The sequence below is a fragment of the Phyllobates terribilis genome, unplaced genomic scaffold (genome assembly GCF_046119375.1).
Source record: "Phyllobates terribilis strain yellow unplaced genomic scaffold, ASM4611937v1 Scaffold_540__1_contigs__length_1147954, whole genome shotgun sequence".
NCBI classification, from domain to species: domain Eukaryota; kingdom Metazoa; phylum Chordata; class Amphibia; order Anura; family Dendrobatidae; genus Phyllobates; species Phyllobates terribilis.
In genome coordinates, this window is record NW_027363300.1 from 277758 (window position 1) to 297651 (window position 19894).

General features: G+C 44.6%; 11 non-coding genes across 11 annotated transcripts; all 11 read left to right on the forward strand.

Annotated features, from left to right (window-relative positions):
• The first annotated feature begins 921 nt into the window (after nucleotides 1-921).
• LOC141232621 (U2 spliceosomal RNA) lies at nucleotides 922-1112 on the forward strand. The gene has a single exon (XR_012298806.1). It is a non-coding gene; the product is annotated as a U2 spliceosomal RNA (small nuclear RNA).
• A 1115-nt stretch (nucleotides 1113-2227) lies between these two features.
• LOC141232622 (U2 spliceosomal RNA) lies at nucleotides 2228-2418 on the forward strand. Its single transcript, XR_012298807.1, has one exon. It is a non-coding gene; the product is annotated as a U2 spliceosomal RNA (small nuclear RNA).
• A 1115-nt stretch (nucleotides 2419-3533) lies between these two features.
• LOC141232624 (U2 spliceosomal RNA) lies at nucleotides 3534-3724 on the forward strand. Its single transcript, XR_012298808.1, has one exon. It is a non-coding gene; the product is annotated as a U2 spliceosomal RNA (small nuclear RNA).
• A 6097-nt stretch (nucleotides 3725-9821) lies between these two features.
• Nucleotides 9822-10012, forward strand: LOC141232625 (U2 spliceosomal RNA). Its single transcript, XR_012298809.1, has one exon. It is a non-coding gene; the product is annotated as a U2 spliceosomal RNA (small nuclear RNA).
• Nucleotides 10013-11127: 1115 nt separating this feature from the next.
• LOC141232627 (U2 spliceosomal RNA) lies at nucleotides 11128-11318 on the forward strand. The gene has a single exon (XR_012298811.1). It is a non-coding gene; the product is annotated as a U2 spliceosomal RNA (small nuclear RNA).
• Nucleotides 11319-12433: 1115 nt separating this feature from the next.
• On the forward strand, nucleotides 12434-12624 carry LOC141232437 (U2 spliceosomal RNA). The gene has a single exon (XR_012298687.1). It is a non-coding gene; the product is annotated as a U2 spliceosomal RNA (small nuclear RNA).
• A 1115-nt stretch (nucleotides 12625-13739) lies between these two features.
• LOC141232628 (U2 spliceosomal RNA) lies at nucleotides 13740-13930 on the forward strand. Its single transcript, XR_012298812.1, has one exon. It is a non-coding gene; the product is annotated as a U2 spliceosomal RNA (small nuclear RNA).
• A 1115-nt stretch (nucleotides 13931-15045) lies between these two features.
• On the forward strand, nucleotides 15046-15236 carry LOC141232629 (U2 spliceosomal RNA). Its single transcript, XR_012298813.1, has one exon. It is a non-coding gene; the product is annotated as a U2 spliceosomal RNA (small nuclear RNA).
• Nucleotides 15237-16351: 1115 nt separating this feature from the next.
• Nucleotides 16352-16542, forward strand: LOC141232630 (U2 spliceosomal RNA). The gene has a single exon (XR_012298814.1). It is a non-coding gene; the product is annotated as a U2 spliceosomal RNA (small nuclear RNA).
• Nucleotides 16543-17657: 1115 nt separating this feature from the next.
• LOC141232631 (U2 spliceosomal RNA) lies at nucleotides 17658-17848 on the forward strand. The gene has a single exon (XR_012298815.1). It is a non-coding gene; the product is annotated as a U2 spliceosomal RNA (small nuclear RNA).
• A 1115-nt stretch (nucleotides 17849-18963) lies between these two features.
• On the forward strand, nucleotides 18964-19154 carry LOC141232632 (U2 spliceosomal RNA). Its single transcript, XR_012298816.1, has one exon. It is a non-coding gene; the product is annotated as a U2 spliceosomal RNA (small nuclear RNA).
• The last annotated feature ends 740 nt before the right edge of the window (nucleotides 19155-19894 follow it).

Consider the following 19894-nt stretch of genomic DNA (forward strand, 5'->3'; position numbering starts at 1 on the left):
ATGTAATGTGATGCAATGCTATCTTTCTAGCTCTCCCTTTTTACTTCCTTTTGGATAAACAGACATATTAGGCAAGCATTTTGGAGCTTTCACCTAAATAACTACAGGTGGTGAGATAAGCTGCACAATATAATTGACCTTTCAGTATATTGTTGCACACACACCATCTATTTAGCAAATGCCCTTGTTATCAACAGCAGCCTTTTAAACTCACCTGAGCTAACAGGTATGTGCGCTGGTTACTCTGCTGCGCTTAAAATTTCTTTTTTTGTTTGCTACAATGCCTTTTCTGAAACGTTGTCTCCTTCTGCTGGAACACTGACTTCTTTCATTTAATGCCTGCAGACTATAAAAGAGAACCCAACCCAAAAAGTTTGGTTGATTAGTCTGTGTCATTCTGTTAAACTGTTGCTTATGGCGGTCTCTGTGAGCTTCTCAGCGACATTCAGCCAGCCAGGTATCCTGCCTGCAGTAGATGGAATGTGGCAATGGAACGCTGGCTGCGCGTGTCATAATAGGCTCTGAGCCTTTATATACCTGTGCACAGCAGCAGCCACCTTCAGTCTGCTGCTGGACAGCCAGCAGCAGCAGCAGCAGGAGAGGTATGTAATCAGGAGCCCTCCTGCTAAGGGTAGACAGCTGCTCGTTCCACCCCACCCCCCGCCTTAATTGGTTCTCCTCCCTTCCAACGGTGTTGAGGCGGGTGGGAACAGCAGGGGGTGAAGGTGCTGTGTTTAAAGAGGTGGAGTTATGCAGATCTAAAACGCGTGGATTGCAGCAGCAGCAAGCCGAAAAGTGCAGGCATGTAAGGGATCTAGAGGTTGACAACATGTCTTCTTAACGGGAGTCCAGGAGCTCATCTCCACAAATGGACTTTTCAGGATCCTTGGGTGGCTCCGTAGTTTGAAACCAATTCTGGTTATCGCTTCTCGGCCTTTTGGCTAAGATCAAGTGTAGTATCTGTTCTTATCAGTTTAATATCTGATACGTCCCCTATCTGGGGACCATATATTAAATGGATTTTTAGAACAGGGAGATGGAAAAAGAGCTTGCTCTGTCCACTCCACGCATTGACCTGGTATTGCAGTATCTCCAGGACCGGTGCACCCCTTCTTTAATGCAGTTTCTAAAATCAGAAAGAATTGAATTCAATGTTTTTTGTTCATTTTGCTTGTTTGTCGGATTTTGGGATGGACTCTTTGGCTTTGCTTTTCTTCTCCTCATTGGATTTTTCATGTTCAAAGTTGCAGAAGCCAGATTACAAGCTCATTTTGGTTCAACTTCAGCAACTGTGCATTGCATTGCCATGTAATGTGATGCAATGCTATCTTTCTAGCTCTCCCTTTTTACTTCCTTTTGGATAAACAGACATATTAGGCAAGCATTTTGGAGCTTTCACCTAAATAACTACAGGTGGTGAGATAAGCTGCACAATATAATTGACCTTTCAGTATATTGTTGCACACACACCATCTATTTAGCAAATGCCCTTGTTATCAACAGCAGCCTTTTAAACTCACCTGAGCTAACAGGTATGTGAGCTGGTTACTCTGCTGCGCTTAAAATTTCTTTTTTGGTTTGCTACAATGCCTTTTCTGAAACGTTGTCTCCTTCTGCTGGAACACTGACTTCTTTCATTTAATGCCTGCAGACTATAAAAGAGAACCCAACCCAAAAAGTTTGGTTGATTAGTCTGTGGCATTCTGTTAAACTGTTGCTTATGGCGGTCTCTGTGAGCTTCTCAGCGACATTCAGCCAGCCAGGTATCCTGCCTGCAGTAGATGGAATGTGGCAATGGAACGCTGGCTGCGCGTGTCATAATAGGCTCTGAGCCTTTATATACCTGTGCACAGCAGCAGCCACCTTCAGTCTGCTGCTGGACAGCCAGCAGCAGCAGCAGCAGGAGAGGTATGTAATCAGGAGCCCTCCTGCTAAGGGTAGACAGCTGCTCGTTCCACCCCACCCCCCGCCTTAATTGGTTCTCCTCCCTTCCAACGGTGTTGAGGCGGGTGGGAACAGCAGGGGGTGAAGGTGCTGTGTTTAAAGAGGTGGAGTTATGCAGATCTAAAACGCGTGGATTGCAGCAGCAGCAAGCCGAAAAGTGCAGGCATGTAAGGGATCTAGAGGTTGACAACATGTCTTCTTAACGGGAGTCCAGGAGCTCATCTCCACAAATGGACTTTTCAGGATCCTTGGGTGGCTCCGTAGTTTGAAACCAATTCTGGTTATCGCTTCTCGGCCTTTTGGCTAAGATCAAGTGTAGTATCTGTTCTTATCAGTTTAATATCTGATACGTCCCCTATCTGGGGACCATATATTAAATGGATTTTTAGAACAGGGAGATGGAAAAAGAGCTTGCTCTGTCCACTCCACGCATTGACCTGGTATTGCAGTATCTCCAGGACCGGTGCACCCCTTCTTTAATGCAGTTTCTAAAATCAGAAAGAATTGAATTCAATGTTTTTTGTTCATTTTGCTTGTTTGTCGGATTTTGGGATGGACTCTTTGGCTTTGCTTTTCTTCTCCTCATTGGATTTTTCATGTTCAAAGTTGCAGAAGCCAGATTACAAGCTCATTTTGGTTCAACTTCAGCAACTGTGCATTGCATTGCCATGTAATGTGATGCAATGCTATCTTTCTAGCTCTCCCTTTTTACTTCCTTTTGGATAAACAGACATATTAGGCAAGCATTTTGGAGCTTTCACCTAAATAACTACAGGTGGTGAGATAAGCTGCACAATATAATTGACCTTTCAGTATATTGTTGCACACACACCATCTATTTAGCAAATGCCCTTGTTATCAACAGCAGCCTTTTAAACTCACCTGAGCTAACAGGTATGTGCGCTGGTTACTCTGCTGCGCTTAAAATTTCTTTTTTGGTTTGCTACAATGCCTTTTCTGAAACGTTGTCTCCTTCTGCTGGAACACTGACTTCTTTCATTTAATGCCTGCAGACTATAAAAGAGAACCCAACCCAAAAAGTTTGGTTGATTAGTCTGTGGCATTCTGTTAAACTGTTGCTTATGGCGGTCTCTGTGAGCTTCTCAGCGACATTCAGCCAGCCAGGTATCCTGCCTGCAGTAGATGGAATGTGGCAATGGAACGCTGGCTGCGCGTGTCATAATAGGCTCTGAGCCTTTATATACCTGTGCACAGCAGCAGCCACCTTCAGTCTGCTGCTGGACAGCCAGCAGCAGCAGCAGCAGGAGAGGTATGTAATCAGGAGCCCTCCTGCTAAGGGTAGACAGCTGCTCGTTCCACCCCACCCCCCGCCTTAATTGGTTCTCCTCCCTTCCAACGGTGTTGAGGCGGGTGGGAACAGCAGGGGGTGAAGGTGCTGTGTTTAAAGAGGTGGAGTTATGCAGATCTAAAACGCGTGGATTGCAGCAGCAGCAAGCCGAAAAGTGCAGGCATGTAAGGGATCTAGAGGTTGACAACATGTCTTCTTAACGGGAGTCCAGGAGCTCATCTCCACAAATGGACTTTTCAGGATCCTTGGGTGGCTCCGTAGTTTGAAACCAATTCTGGTTATCGCTTCTCGGCCTTTTGGCTAAGATCAAGTGTAGTATCTGTTCTTATCAGTTTAATATCTGATACGTCCCCTATCTGGGGACCATATATTAAATGGATTTTTAGAACAGGGAGATGGAAAAAGAGCTTGCTCTGTCCACTCCACGCATTGACCTGGTATTGCAGTATCTCCAGGACCGGTGCACCCCTTCTTTAATGCAGTTTCTAAAATCAGAAAGAATTGAATTCAATGTTTTTTGTTCATTTTGCTTGTTTGTCGGATTTTGGGATGGACTCTTTGGCTTTGCTTTTCTTCTCCTCATTGGATTTTTCATGTTCAAAGTTGCAGAAGCCAGATTACAAGCTCATTTTGGTTCAACTTCAGCAACTGTGCATTGCATTGCCATGTAATGTGATGCAATGCTATCTTTCTAGCTCTCCCTTTTTACTTCCTTTTAGATAAACAGACATATTAGGCAAGCATTTTGGAGCTTTCACCTAAATAACTACAGGTGGTGAGATAAGCTGCACAATATAATTGACCTTTCAGTATATTGTTGCACACACACCATCTATTTAGCAAATGCCCTTGTTATCAACAGCAGCCTTTTAAACTCACCTGAGCTAACAGGTATGTGCGCTGGTTACTCTGCTGCGCTTAAAATTTCTTTTTTGGTTTGCTACAATGCCTTTTCTGAAACGTTGTCTCCCTCTGCTGGAACACTGACTTCTTTCATTTAATGCCTGCAGACTATAAAAGAGAACCCAACCCAAAAAGTTTGGTTGATTAGTCTGTGGCATTCTGTTAAACTGTTGCTTATGGTGGTCTCTGTGAGCTTCTCAGCGACATTCAGCCAGCCAGGTATCCTGCCTGCAGTAGATGGAATGTGGCAATGGAACGCTGGCTGCGCATGTCATAATAGGCTCTGAGCCTTTATATACCTGTGCACAGCAGCAGCCACCTTCAGTCTGCTGCTGGACAGCCAGCAGCAGCAGCAGCAGGAGAGGTATGTAATCAGGAGCCCTCCTGCTAAGGGTAGACAGCTGCTCGTTCCACCCCACCCCCCGCCTTAATTGGTTCTCCTCCCTTCCAACGGTGTTGAGGCGGGTGGGAACAGCAGGGGGTGAAGGTGCTGTGTTTAAAGAGGTGGAGTTATGCAGATCTAAAACGCGTGGATTGCAGCAGCAGCAAGCCGAAAAGTGCAGGCATGTAAGGGATCTAGAGGTTGACAACATGTCTTCTTAACGGGAGTCCAGGAGCTCATCTCCACAAATGGACTTTTCAGGATCCTTGGGTGGCTCCTGTTATGTTCTGCTACCAAAGCTAAGGAAAGAGAGGAGATCTGTCCCTACTATAAGACTCAGCTGAATCCCTACGATGTAACAGGGAACCTGATCCTGCGATCAGACCTGCTAAAGTCCTAATCTAGTCTGTACGGAGACCTATAGATTTGGGGAGGGAATCCCTACAAGTACTAAGGACTGGGAGGAATATGGGACACCTCCTAACAGAAATAGTAGCAGACAGACGAACAAACAAAATAGATAGAACATAGAGGTCCGTAGACCAAGCAAACTAACAGAGTTAGATACAGAGCACAGGCTAGCTAGAAAGTAGATATACAATGAAGTCCAGCAAAGCCAGAAGGTCGGAGCAGGATTAAATAGGCCAACAAGGTCATGTGACCAGCAAAGGAAAAAAAACCTAACAGCAAGGTTCTAACAGTACCCCCCCTTCTAAGAGGATCCTCCGGATCCCCTAGGACCAGGCTTATCAGGAAATCTCCTGTGAAACGCTCTGATAAGTCTGGACGCTGAAACATCATCCGACCTCACCCAAGAGTTATCCTCGGGTCCGAAACCTTTCCAGGCCACAAGATACTGCAAACTACCTCTATACCGTCTAGAGTCAAGGATGCGAGAAATTTCATATTCCCCGTCCTCCACCACCGGAGGAACAGAGGCAGAGGCGTCACCATCCGACACAACAGCTTTTTTTAACAGAGAGACATGAAAGACCGGATTAATTCTCCAGGAGGTAGGAACCTCCAACCTAACAGCAGATTGGTTGACAACCTGAAGCACCTTAAAGGGCCCTACAAACTTGGGACCCAATTTCTTAGAAGGAATCCTCAACCGCAGATTCCTAGAGGACAACCAAACCATGTCACCAACAGCGAACAAAACCTCCTGTCGTTTCCTATCAAAGTAGTCTTTAGATTTTCTGTTGGCCTCCTGAAGATTACCACGCACATCCGTCCAAACTCTTTCCAAATCACCGGAAAAATTCTCCTCCTCAGGCACGGCAGATCCCAACTTGGAGAACGACCCAAACGACGGATGTCTCCCAGAACAACAAAAAAAAGGCGAACAACCAGCAGAAGAAGATGTATGATTGTTCAGAGCAAATTCGGCAAGTGGCAGAAACTCAGACCACCCCTCTTGATTGTCTGTCACAAAACAACGCAAGAACTGCTCAACATCCTGGTTTTTCCTTTCTGTCTGGCCATTAGATTCAGGATGATATCCGGACGAAAACGACAAATGAATTCCCAACCTGTCACAAAAGGCACGCCAAAAACGAGCCACGAACTGAGGACCCCTATCAGAAACAATGTCAGTAGGAACGCCATGAAGTCTGACAATTTCCTTGACAAAGGCCTTAGCGAGAGTTTTAGCGCAGGGCAGTTTGACGAAGGGAACCAAGTGACACATCTTGCTAAAACGGTCCACGACCACCCAGATGACAGTAAAACCCTCAGAGGGGGGAAGGTCAGTTATAAAGTCCATAGCCAAATGTGTCCAAGGAGCACTGGGGACCTCCAAAGGACAAAGCAACCCCGCAGCAGGAGTATGTGAGGACTTAGATCTAGCACATATAGTACATTGGCGCACCCACTTAATGACTTCCTTCTGCCATCCAGGCCACCAAAAACTGCGACCCACCAGTCTCTTGGTCTCAGAGATTCCGGGATGACCTGCCAACCGAGATTCGTGACACTCAACAAACAAATCTCTCCTAAAGGTCCCAGGCACAAACAACCTCCCATGAGGAGTGTTAGATGGGGCATTCTCCTGAGCTTTAAGAATCTCATCTTCCAAAACGGAGTCTAAAGCAGCTATCACAACACCTTCTTGTAAAATGTTTTCCTCTTTCTCAGCACCGACTATGGGAGAAAAACTGCGAGACAAGGCATCCGCCTTAACATTCTTAGTACCAGGGATGTAAGTAACGGAGAAATTAAACCGCGAGAAAAACAGTGCCCACCTAGCCTGACGGGCATTCAGGCGCTTGGCAGCGTCAAGATATATCAGATTTTTATGATCCGTAAGAACCTGAACGGGAAATTCCGCACCTTCCAAGAAGTGGCGCCAGTGTTCAAATGCGAGTTTAATAGCCAATAATTCCCGATTACCAATATCGTAATTCAATTCAGTCTACGAAAAATTTTTTGAAAAAAATGCACAGGGATGTAATCCATCCCCGTTATCCTGAGACAATACTGCGCCAACCCCCACAGAGGAAGCATCAACCTCAACCAAAAACGGCCTAGTAACATCAGGCTGCATAAGGATGGGAGCAGAGGTGAACCTCTCCTTGAGATACACAAAAGCTTCAATGGCCTCAGAAGACCACTGAACCGCATCAGCACCTTTCCTGGTGAGATCAGTCAGAGGTTTGACAATACTAGAAAAATTTTTTATGAATTTTCTATAGTAATTGGCGAAACCCAAAAACCTCTGTATCGATTTCAAACCAATAGGCCTAGGCCATTCCTGCACAGCCTGAACCTTAACCGGATCCATCTCAAAACCTTTGCTGGAGATAATGTAGCCCAAAAAACTAATTCTCTGTACAGCGAACTCACATTTCTCCAGCTTAGCAAAAAGCGAATTGTCCATTAATAACTGTAATACCTCACGCACGCTCCGCCAATGAGACTCCAGATCTGGCGAATAAATCAAAATGTCATCCAAATACACAACCACATTTTTACCGATCAAAGGTCTAAGGATGTCATTAATCAGATTCTGAAAAAATGCAGGAGCATTAGTAAGACCAAAAGGCATAACCAGATTCTCAAAATGACCCACAGGAGTGTTAAAAGCAGTCTTCCATTCATCACCCTCCTTCATGCGCAACAGATTGTATGCCCCCTTAAGGTCAATTTTAGAGAACCACTTGGCCCCCAATAACTGGTTAAACAGATCAGGAATCAATGGCAGTGGGTAAGGATTGCGTACCGTAATTTTGTTAATCTCACGAAAATCCAGACAAGGACGTAAACCGCCGTCCTTTTTTTTTACAAAAAAAAATCCAACCGCCACAGGAGACTTAGAGGGCCTAATGTGACCGGCGGCCAAACTTGTCTGTATGTATTCCTCCAAAGCCTTCCTCTCAGGAATAGTAAGGTTAAATAAACGACTTTTAGGAAGAGTCGCTCCAGGGACAAATTCAATAGAACAATCATAGTCTCTATGGGGAGGCAAAACCTGCGATTCTTTCTCAGAAAAAACTCTCCAAAAATCCTGAATAGGAACAGGCAATTCTCCCCTATCCAAAGCTGCAATACGCCCGTTACAACACTTGTCATAACATTTATGGCTCCAGGATTTAATTTCACTGGTAGACCAATCCAGTACAGGATTGTGAAATTTTAACCAGGGCAAACCCAATATTACTGGAGAAGGCAAGTTATTCAAAACTACCAAATCCAATTTCTCATGGTGAACACCATTAATAGTGAGAGGAAATTCACAGACCTTGAGAGTAATATCTTTCAAAGGGGAGCCATCCACAGAAACCACAGCAATGGGGAATGATAAAGGTTCAGGTTTTAAATTGAGTTTTTCCACGAATCCCCCATCAATAACATTCAGTGTAGACCCGCAATCAACAAACACCCGAAATTCCATTAATTTTTCCTGAGCAATCGTGGAAGCAGCTAAAAATATACCCTTGGAATTTAAACAGGCAATACGGGCGTGACTGACCATTTTTTTTTCTTTCTTCATACGAAGCTCACAGCCTTTAATCAAATGACCAGATTTCCCGCAATACAAACACAAGCCTTCTGAAAAACGACGGTGTTTTTCTTGAGAGCGAGGTGCCACCGATCCAATCTCCATCGGTTCACCACTGTTAGTACACACATTATCATAACCAGAAACTGACATAGCAGAGGATTTGCTCTCATTAACCCTAGCACGCAGTCTTCTATCCACCCGTATAGCTAATTGCATAGCCTGTTGCAAATCCTCAGGTGTAGGATAAGCAATTAGCAGGTCTTTAACCTTTTCACTGAGCCCAGCAAGAAATAGACTTTTCAGAGCAGAATCGTTCCACCCTGTTTGAGTGGACCAACGACGAAAATGTGTACAATATTTTTCCATATTACCTGATCCTTGTTTTAAACGTCTCAACTCAGTCTCAGCTGATGCCACACGGTCAGGATCATCATATAATAGTCCTAAAGCAGAAAAAAAACTATCCACTGATCTGAAGCATGTATCACTAGGTTGCAAAGAAAAGGCCCACTCCTGAGGCTCTTTGCGCAAAAGTGACATAATGAACCCTACGCGCTGGGATTCATCCCCAGAGGACTTGGGTCTCAAACGAAAATACAATAAGCAAGCATTTTTAAATGAAAAAAATTCTCGATGTTCACCAAAAAATAAATCCGGCAAACATACCTTAGGCTCCAAGAAATATGCTCCAGGACAGTTACTCACGTGCTGACGGAGCTCGGCCACTTCCAGAGAGAGTCCCTGCAGGTGTTTAGCCAAATCCTGAACCGACACCATGATGGAACAAAAAAAAAAAATCTTTCCTTAGAGAATTTACAGGCTGGACTTACTGTTATGTTCTGCTACCAAAGCTAAGGAAAGAGAGGAGATCTGTCCCTACTATAAGACTCAGCTGAATCCCTACGATGTAACAGGGAACCTGATCCTGCGATCAGACCTGCTAAAGTCCTAATCTAGTCTGTACGGAGACCTATAGATTTGGGGAGGGAATCCCTACAAGTACTAAGGACTGGGAGGAATATGGGACACCTCCTAACAGAAATAGTAGCAGACAGACGAACAAACAAAATAGATAGAACATAGAGGTCCGTAGACCAAGCAAACTAACAGAGTTAGATACAGAGCACAGGCTAGCTAGAAAGTAGATATACAATGAAGTCCAGCAAAGCCAGAAGGGCGGAGCAGGATTAAATAGGCCAACAAGGTCATGTGACCAGCAAAGGAAAAAAAACCTAACAGCAAGGTTCTAACAGCTCCGTAGTTTGAAACCAATTCTGGTTATCGCTTCTCGGCCTTTTGGCTAAGATCAAGTGTAGTATCTGTTCTTATCAGTTTAATATCTGATACGTCCCCTATCTGGGGACCATATATTAAATGGATTTTTAGAACAGGGAGATGGAAAAAGAGCTTGCTCTGTCCACTCCACGCATTGACCTGGTATTGCAGTATCTCCAGGACCGGTGCACCCCTTCTTTAATGCAGTTTCTAAAATCAGAAAGAATTGAATTCAATGTTTTTTGCTCATTTTGCTTGTTTGTCGGATTTTGGGATGGACTCTTTGGCTTTGCTTTTCTTCTCCTCATTGGATTTTTCATGTTCAAAGTTGCAGAAGCCAGATTACAAGCTCATTTTGGTTCAACTTCAGCAACTGTGCATTGCATTGCCATGTAATGTGATGCAATGCTATCTTTCTAGCTCTCCCTTTTTACTTCCTTTTGGATAAACAGACATATTAGGCAAGCATTTTGGAGCTTTCACCTAAATAACTACAGGTGGTGAGATAAGCTGCACAATATAATTGACCTTTCAGTATATTGTTGCACAAACACCATCTATTTAGCAAATGCCCTTGTTATCAACAGCAGCCTTTTAAACTCACCTGAGCTAACAGGTATGTGCGCTGGTTACTCTGCTGCGCTTAAAATTTCTTTTTTGGTTTGCTACAATGCCTTTTCTGAAACGTTGTCTCCTTCTGCTGGAACACTGACTTCTTTCATTTAATGCCTGCAGACTATAAAAGAGAACCCAACCCAAAAAGTTTGGTTGATTAGTCTGTGGCATTCTGTTAAACTGTTGCTTATGGCGGTCTCTGTGAGCTTCTCAGCGACATTCAGCCAGCCAGGTATCCTGCCTGCAGTAGATGGAATGTGGCAATGGAACGCTGGCTGCGCGTGTCATAATAGGCTCTGAGCCTTTATATACCTGTGCACAGCAGCAGCCACCTTCAGTCTGCTGCTGGACAGCCAGCAGCAGCAGCAGCAGGAGAGGTATGTAATCAGGAGCCCTCCTGCTAAGGGTAGACAGCTGCTCGTTCCACCCCACCCCCCACCTTAATTGGTTCTCCTCCCTTCCAACGGTGTTGAGGCGGGTGGGAACAGCAGGGGGTGAAGGTGCTGTGTTTAAAGAGGTGGAGTTATGCAGATCTAAAACGCGTGGATTGCAGCAGCAGCAAGCCGAAAAGTGCAGGCATGTAAGGGATCTAGAGGTTGACAACATGTCTTCTTAACGGGAGTCCAGGAGCTCATCTCCACAAATGGACTTTTCAGGATCCTTGGGTGGCTCCGTAGTTTGAAACCAATTCTGGTTATCGCTTCTCGGCCTTTTGGCTAAGATCAAGTGTAGTATCTGTTCTTATCAGTTTAATATCTGATACGTCCCCTATCTGGGGACCATATATTAAATGGATTTTTAGAACAGGGAGATGGAAAAAGAGCTTGCTCTGTCCACTCCACGCATTGACCTGGTATTGCAGTATCTCCAGGACCGGTGCACCCCTTCTTTAATGCAGTTTCTAAAATCAGAAAGAATTGAATTCAATGTTTTTTGTTCATTTTGCTTGTTTGTCGGATTTTGGGATGGACTCTTTGGCTTTGCTTTTCTTCTCCTCATTGGATTTTTCATGTTCAAAGTTGCAGAAGCCAGATTACAAGCTCATTTTGGTTCAACTTCAGCAACTGTGCATTGCATTGCCATGTAATGTGATGCAATGCTATCTTTCTAGCTCTCCCTTTTTACTTCCTTTTGGATAAACAGACATATTAGGCAAGCATTTTGGAGCTTTCACCTAAATAACTACAGGTGGTGAGATAAGCTGCACAATATAATTGACCTTTCAGTATATTGTTGCACACACACCATCTATTTAGCAAATGCCCTTGATATCAACAGCAGCCTTTTAAACTCACCTGAGCTAACAGGTATGTGCGCTGGTTACTCTGCTGCGCTTAAAATTTCTTTTTTGGTTTGCTACAATGCCTTTTCTGAAACGTTGTCTCCTTCTGCTGGAACACTGACTTCTTTCATTTAATGCCTGCAGACTATAAAAGAGAACCCAACCCAAAAAGTTTGGTTGATTAGTCTGTGGCATTCTGTTAAACTGTTGCTTATGGCGGTCTCTGTGAGCTTCTCAGCGACATTCAGCCAGCCAGGTATCCTGCCTGCAGTAGATGGAATGTGGCAATGGAACGCTGGCTGCGCGTGTCATAATAGGCTCTGAGCCTTTATATACCTATGCACAGCAGCAGCCACCTTCAGTCTGCTGCTGGACAGCCAGCAGCAGCAGCAGCAGGAGAGGTATGTAATCAGGAGCCCTCCTGCTAAGGGTAGACAGCTGCTCGTTCCACCCCACCCCCCGCCTTAATTGGTTCTCCTCCCTTCCAACGGTGTTGAGGCGGGTGGGAACAGCAGGGGGTGAAGGTGCTGTGTTTAAAGAGGTGGAGTTATGCAGATCTAAAACGCGTGGATTGCAGCAGCAGCAAGCCGAAAAGTGCAGGCATGTAAGGGATCTAGAGGTTGACAACATGTCTTCTTAACGGGAGTCCAGGAGCTCATCTCCACAAATGGACTTTTCAGGATCCTTGGGTGGCTCCGTAGTTTGAAACCAATTCTGGTTATCGCTTCTCGGCCTTTTGGCTAAGATCAAGTGTAGTTTCTGTTCTTATCAGTTTAATATCTGATACGTCCCCTATCTGGGGACCATATATTAAATGGATTTTTAGAACAGGGAGATGGAAAAAGAGCTTGCTCTGTCCACTCCACGCATTGACCTGGTATTGCAGTATCTCCAGGACCGGTGCACCCCTTCTTTAATGCAGTTTCTAAAATCAGAAAGAATTGAATTCAATGTTTTTTGTTCATTTTGCTTGTTTGTCGGATTTTGGGATGGACTCTTTGGCTTTGCTTTTCTTCTCCTCATTGGATTTTTCATGTTCAAAGTTGCAGAAGCCAGATTACAAGCTCATTTTGGTTCAACTTCAGCAACTGTGCATTGCATTGCCATGTAATGTGATGCAATGCTATCTTTCTAGCTCTCCCTTTTTACTTCCTTTTGGATAAACAGACATATTAGGCAAGCATTTTGGAGCTTTCACCTAAATAACTACAGGTGGTGAGATAAGCTGCACAATATAATTGACCTTTCAGTATATTGTTGCACACACACCATCTATTTAGCAAATACCCTTGTTATCAACAGCAGCCTTTTAAACTCACCTGAGCTAACAGGTATGTGCGCTGGTTACTCTGCTGCGCTTAAAATTTCTTTTTTGGTTTGCTACAATGCCTTTTCTGAAACGTTGTCTCCTTCTGCTGGAACACTGACTTCTTTCATTTAATGCCTGCAGACTATAAAAGAGAACCCAACCCAAAAAGTTTGGTTGATTAGTCTGTGGCATTCTGTTAAACTGTTGCTTATGGCGGTCTCTGTGAGCTTCTCAGCGACATTCAGCCAGCCAGGTATCCTGCCTGCAGTAGATGGAATGTGGCAATGGAACGCTGGCTGCGCGTGTCATAATAGGCTCTGAGCCTTTATATACCTGTGCACAGCAGCAGCCACCTTCAGTCTGCTGCTGGACAGCCAGCAGCAGCAGCAGCAGGAGAGGTATGTAATCAGGAGCCCTCCTGCTAAGGGTAGACAGCTGCTCGTTCCACCCCACCCCCCGCCTTAATTGGTTCTCCTCCCTTCCAACGGTGTTGAGGCGGGTGGGAACAGCAGGGGGTGAAGGTGCTGTGTTTAAAGAGGTGGAGTTATGCAGATCTAAAACGCGTGGATTGCAGCAGCAGCAAGCCGAAAAGTGCAGGCATGTAAGGGATCTAGAGGTTGACAACATGTCTTCTTAACGGGAGTCCAGGAGCTCATCTCCACAAATGGACTTTTCAGGATCCTTGGGTGGCTCCGTAGTTTGAAACCAATTCTGGTTATCGCTTCTCGGCCTTTTGGCTAAGATCAAGTGTAGTATCTGTTCTTATCAGTTTAATATCTGATACGTCCCCTATCTGGGGACCATATATTAAATGGATTTTTAGAACAGGGAGATGGAAAAAGAGCTTGCTCTGTCCACTCCACGCATTGACCTGGTATTGCAGTATCTCCAGGACCGGTGCACCCCTTCTTTAATGCAGTTTCTAAAATCAGAAAGAATTGAATTCAATGTTTTTTGTTCATTTTGCTTGTTTGTCGGATTTTGGGATGGACTCTTTGGCTTTGCTTTTCTTCTCCTCATTGGATTTTTCATGTTCAAAGTTGCAGAAGCCAGATTACAAGCTCATTTTGGTTCAACTTCAGCAACTGTGCATTGCATTGCCATGTAATGTGATGCAATGCTATCTTTCTAGCTCTCCCTTTTTACTTCCTTTTGGATAAACAGACATATTAGGCAAGCATTTTGGAGCTTTCACCTAAATAACTACAGGTGGTGAGATAAGCTGCACAATATAATTGACCTTTCAGTATATTGTTGCACACACACCATCTATTTAGCAAATGCCCTTGTTATCAACAGCAGCCTTTTAAACTCACCTGAGCTAACAGGTATGTGCGCTGGTTACTCTGCTGCGCTTAAAATTTCTTTTTTGGTTTGCTACAATGCCTTTTCTGAAACGTTGTCTCCTTCTGCTGGAACACTGACTTCTTTCATTTAATGCCTGCAGACTATAAAAGAGAACCCAACCCAAAAAGTTTGGTTGATTAGTCTGTGGCATTCTGTTAAACTGTTGCTTATGGCGGTCTCTGTGAGCTTCTCAGCGACATTCAGCCAGCCAGGTATCCTGCCTGCAGTAGATGGAATGTGGCAATGGAACGCTGGCTGCGCGTGTCATAATAGGCTCTGAGCCTTTATATACCTGTGCACAGCAGCAGCCACCTTCAGTCTGCTGCTGGACAGCCAGCAGCAGCAGCAGCAGGAGAGGTATGTAATCAGGAGCCCTCCTGCTAAGGGTAGACAGCTGCTCGTTCCACCCCACCCCCCGCCTTAATTGGTTCTCCTCCCTTCCAACGGTGTTGAGGCGGGTGGGAACAGCAGGGGGTGAAGGTGCTGTGTTTAAAGAGGTGGAGTTATGCAGATCTAAAACGCGTGGATTGCAGCAGCAGCAAGCCGAAAAGTGCAGGCATGTAAGGGATCTAGAGGTTGACAACATGTCTTCTTAACGGGAGTCCAGGATCTCATCTCCACAAATGGACTTTTCAGGATCCTTGGGTGGCTCCGTAGTTTGAAACCAATTCTGGTTATCGCTTCTCGGCCTTTTGGCTAAGATCAAGTGTAGTATCTGTTCTTATCAGTTTAATATCTGATACGTCCCCTATCTGGGGACCATATATTAAATGGATTTTTAGAACAGGGAGATGGAAAAAGAGCTTGCTCTGTCCACTCCACGCATTGACCTGGTATTGCAGTATCTCCAGGACCGGTGCACCCCTTCTTTAATGCAGTTTCTAAAATCAGAAAGAATTGAATTCAATGTTTTTTGTTCATTTTGCTTGTTTGTCGGATTTTGGGATGGACTCTTTGGCTTTGCTTTTCTTCTCCTCATTGGATTTTTCATGTTCAAAGTTGCAGAAGCCAGTTTACAAGCTCATTTTGGTTCAACTTCAGCAACTGTGCATTGCATTGCCATGTAATGTGATGCAATGCTATCTTTCTAGCTCTCCCTTTTTACTTCCTTTTGGATAAACAGACATATTAGGCAAGCATTTTGGAGCTTTCACCTAAATAACTACAGGTGGTGAGATAAGCTGCACAATATAATTGACCTTTCAGTATATTGTTGCACACACACCATCTATTTAGCAAATGCCCTTGTTATCAACAGCAGCCTTTTAAACTCACCTGAGCTAACAGGTATGTGCGCTGGTTACTCTGCTGCGCTTAAAATTTCTTTTTTGGTTTGCTACAATGCCTTTTCTGAAACGTTGTCTCCTTCTGCTGGAACACTGACTTCTTTCATTTAATGCCTACAGACTATAAAAGAGAACCCAACCCAAAAAGTTTGGTTGATTAGTCTGTGGCATTCTGTTAAACTGTTGCTTATGGCGGTCTCTGTGAGCTTCTCAGCGACATTCAGCCAGCCAGGTATCCTGCCTGCAGTAGATGGAATGTGGCAATGGAACGCTGGCTGCGCGTGTCATAATAGGCTCGGAGCCTTTATATACCTGTGCACAGCAGCAGCCACCTTCAGTCTGCTGCTGGACAGCCAGCAGCAGTAGCAGCAGGAGAGGTATGTAATCAGGAGCCCTCCTGCTAAGGGTAGACAGCTGCTCGTTCCACCCCACCCCCCGCCTTAATTGGTTCTCCTCCCTTCCAACGGTGTTGAGGCGGGTGGGAACAGCAGGGGGTGAAGGTGCTGTGTTTAAAGAGGTGGAGTTATGCAGATCTAAAACGCGTGGATTGCAGCAGCAGCAAGCCGAAAAGTGCAGGCATGTAAGGGATCTAGAGGTTGACAACATGTCTTCTTAACGGGAGTCCAGGAGCTCATCTCCACAAATGGACTTTTCAGGATCCTTGGGTGGCTCCGTAGTTTGAAACCAATTCTGGTTATCGCTTCTCGGCCTTTTGGCTAAGATCAAGTGTAGTATCTGTTCTTATCAGTTTAATATCTGATACGTCCCCTATCTGGGGACCATATATTAAATGGATTTTTAGAACAGGGAGATGGAAAAAGAGCTTGCTCTGTCCACTCCACGCATTGACCTGGTATTGCAGTATCTCCAGGACCGGTGCACCCCTTCTTTAATGCAGTTTCTAAAATCAGAAAGAATTGAATTCAATGTTTTTTGTTCATTTTGCTTGTTTGTCGGATTTTGGGATGGACTCTTTGGCTTTGCTTTTCTTCTCCTCATTGGATTTTTCATGTTCAAAGTTGCAGAAGCCAGATTACAAGCTCATTTTGGTTCAACTTCAGCAACTGTGCATTGCATTGCCATGTAATGTGATGCAATGCTATCTTTCTAGCTCTCCCTTTTTACTTCCTTTTGGATAAACAGACATATTAGGCAAGCATTTTGGAGCTTTCACCTAAATAACTACAGGTGGTGAGATAAGCTGCACAATATAATTGACCTTTCAGTATATTGTTGCACACACACCATCTATTTAGCAAATGCCCTTGTTATCAACAGCAGCCTTTTAAACTCACCTGAGCTAACAGGTATGTGCGCTGGTTACTCTGCTGCGCTTAAAATTTCTTTTTTGGTTTGCTACAATGCCTTTTCTGAAACGTTGTCTCCTTCTGCTGGAACACTGACTTCTTTCATTTAATGCCTGCAGACTATAAAAGAGAACCCAACCCAAAAAGTTTGGTTGATTAGTCTGTGGCATTCTGTTAAACTGTTGCTTATGGCGGTCTCTGTGAGCTTCTCAGCGACATTCAGCCAGCCAGGTATCCTGCCTGCAGTAGATGGAATGTGGCAATGGAACGCTGGCTGCGCGTGTCATAATAGGCTCTGAGCCTTTATATACCTGTGCACAGCAGCAGCCACCTTCAGTCTGCTGCTGGACAGCCAGCAGCAGCAGCAGCAGGAGAGGTATGTAATCAGGAGCCCTCCTGCTAAGGGTAGACAGCTGCTCGTTCCACCCCACCCCCCGCCTTAATTGGTTCTCCTCCCTTCCAACGGTGTTGAGGCGGGTGGGAACAGCAGGGGGTGAAGGTGCTGTGTTTAAAGAGGTGGAGTTATGCAGATCTAAAACGCGTGGATTGCAGCAGCAGCAAGCCGAAAAGTGCAGGCATGTAAGGGATCTAGAGGTTGACAACATGTCTTCTTAACGGGAGTCCAGGAGCTCATCTCCACAAATGGACTTTTCAGGATCCTTGGGTGGCTCCGTAGTTTGAAACCAATTCTGGTTATCGCTTCTCGGCCTTTTGGCTAAGATCAAGTGTAGTATCTGTTCTTATCAGTTTAATATCTGATACGTCCCCTATCTGGGGACCATATATTAAATGGATTTTTAGAACAGGGAGATGGAAAAAGAGCTTGCTCTGTCCACTCCACGCATTGACCTGGTATTGCAGTATCTCCAGGACCGGTGCACCCCTTCTTTAATGCAGTTTCTAAAATCAGAAAGAATTGAATTCAATGTTTTTTGTTCATTTTGCTTGTTTGTCGGATTTTGGGATGGACTCTTTGGCTTTGCTTTTCTTCTCCTCATTGGATTTTTCATGTTCAAAGTTGCAGAAGCCAGATTACAAGCTCATTTTGGTTCAACTTCAGCAACTGTGCATTGCATTGCCATGTAATGTGATGCAATGCTATCTTTCTAGCTCTCCCTTTTTACTTCCTTTTGGATAAACAGACATATTAGGCAAGCATTTTGGAGCTTTCACCTAAATAATTACAGGTGGTGAGATAAGCTGCACAATATAATTGACCTTTCAGTATATTGTTGCACACACACCATCTATTTAGCAAATGCCCTTGTTATCAACAGCAGCCTTTTAAACTCACCTGAGCTAACAGGTATGTGCACTGGTTACTCTGCTGCGCTTAAAATTTCTTTTTTGGTTTGCTACAATGCCTTTTCTGAAACGTTGTCTCCTTCTGCTGGAACACTGACTTCTTTCATTTAATGCCTGCAGACTATAAAAGAGAACCCAACCCAAAAAGTTTGGTTGATTAGTCTGTGGCATTCTGTTAAACTGTTGCTTATGGCGGTCTCTGTGAGCTTCTCAGCGACATTCAGCCAGCCAGGTATCCTGCGTGCAGTAGATGGAATGTGGCAATGGAACGCTGGCTGCGCGTGTCATAATAGGCTCTGAGCCTTTATATACCTGTGCACAGCAGCAGCCACCTTCAGTCTGCTGCTGGACAGCCAGCAGCAGCAGCAGCAGGAGAGGTATGTAATCAGGAGCCCTCCTGCTAAGGGTAGACAGCTGCTCGTTCCACCCCACCCCCTGCCTTAATTGGTTCTCCTCCCTTCCAACGGTGTTGAGGCGGGTGGGAACAGCAGGGGGTGAAGGTGCTGTGTTTAAAGAGGTGGAGTTATGCAGATCTAAAACGCGTGGATTGCAGCAGCAGCAAGCCGAAAAGTGCAGGCATGTAAGGGATCTAGAGGTTGACAACATGTCTTCTTAACGGGAGTCCAGGAGCTCATCTCCACAAATGGACTTTTCAGGATCCTTGGGTGGCTCCGTAGTTTGAAACCAATTCTGGTTATCGCTTCTCGGCCTTTTGGCTAAGATCAAGTGTAGTATCTGTTCTTATCAGTTTAATATCTGATACGTCCCCTATCTGGGGACCATATATTAAATGGATTTTTAGAACAGGGAGATGGAAAAAGAGCTTGCTCTGTCCACTCCACGCATTGACCTGGTATTGCAGTATCTCCAGGACCGGTGCACCCCTTCTTTAATGCAGTTTCTAAAATCAGAAAGAATTGAATTCAATGTTTTTTGTTCATTTTGCTTGTTTGTCGGATTTTGGGATGGACTCTTTGGCTTTGTTTTTCTTCTCCTCATTGGATTTTTCATGTTCAAAGTTGCAGAAGCCAGATTACAAGCTCATTTTGGTTCAACTTCAGCAACTGTGCATTGCATTGCCATGTAATGTGATGCAATGCTATCTTTCTAGCTCTCCCTTTTTACTTCCTTTTGGATAAACAGACATATTAGGCAAGCATTTTGGAGCTTTCACCTAAATAACTACAGGTGGTGAGATAAGCTGCACAATATAATTCACCTTTCAGTATATTGTTGCACACACACCATCTATTTAGCAAATGCCCTTGTTATCAACAGCAGCCTTTTAAACTCACCTGAGCTAACAGGTATGTGCGCTGGTTACTCTGCTGCGCTTAAAATTTCTTTTTTGGTTTGCTACAATGCCTTTTCTGAAACGTTGTCTCCTTCTGCTGGAACACTGACTTCTTTCATTTAATGCCTGCAGACTATAAAAGAGAACCCAACCCAAAAAGTTTGGTTGATTAGTCTGTGGCATTCTGTTAAACTGTTGCTTATGGCGGTCTCTGTGAGCTTCTCAGCGACATTCAGCCAGCCAGGTATCCTGCCTGCAGTAGATGGAATGTGGCAATGGAACGCTGGCTGCGCGTGTCATAATAGGCTCTGAGCCTTTATATACCTGTGCACA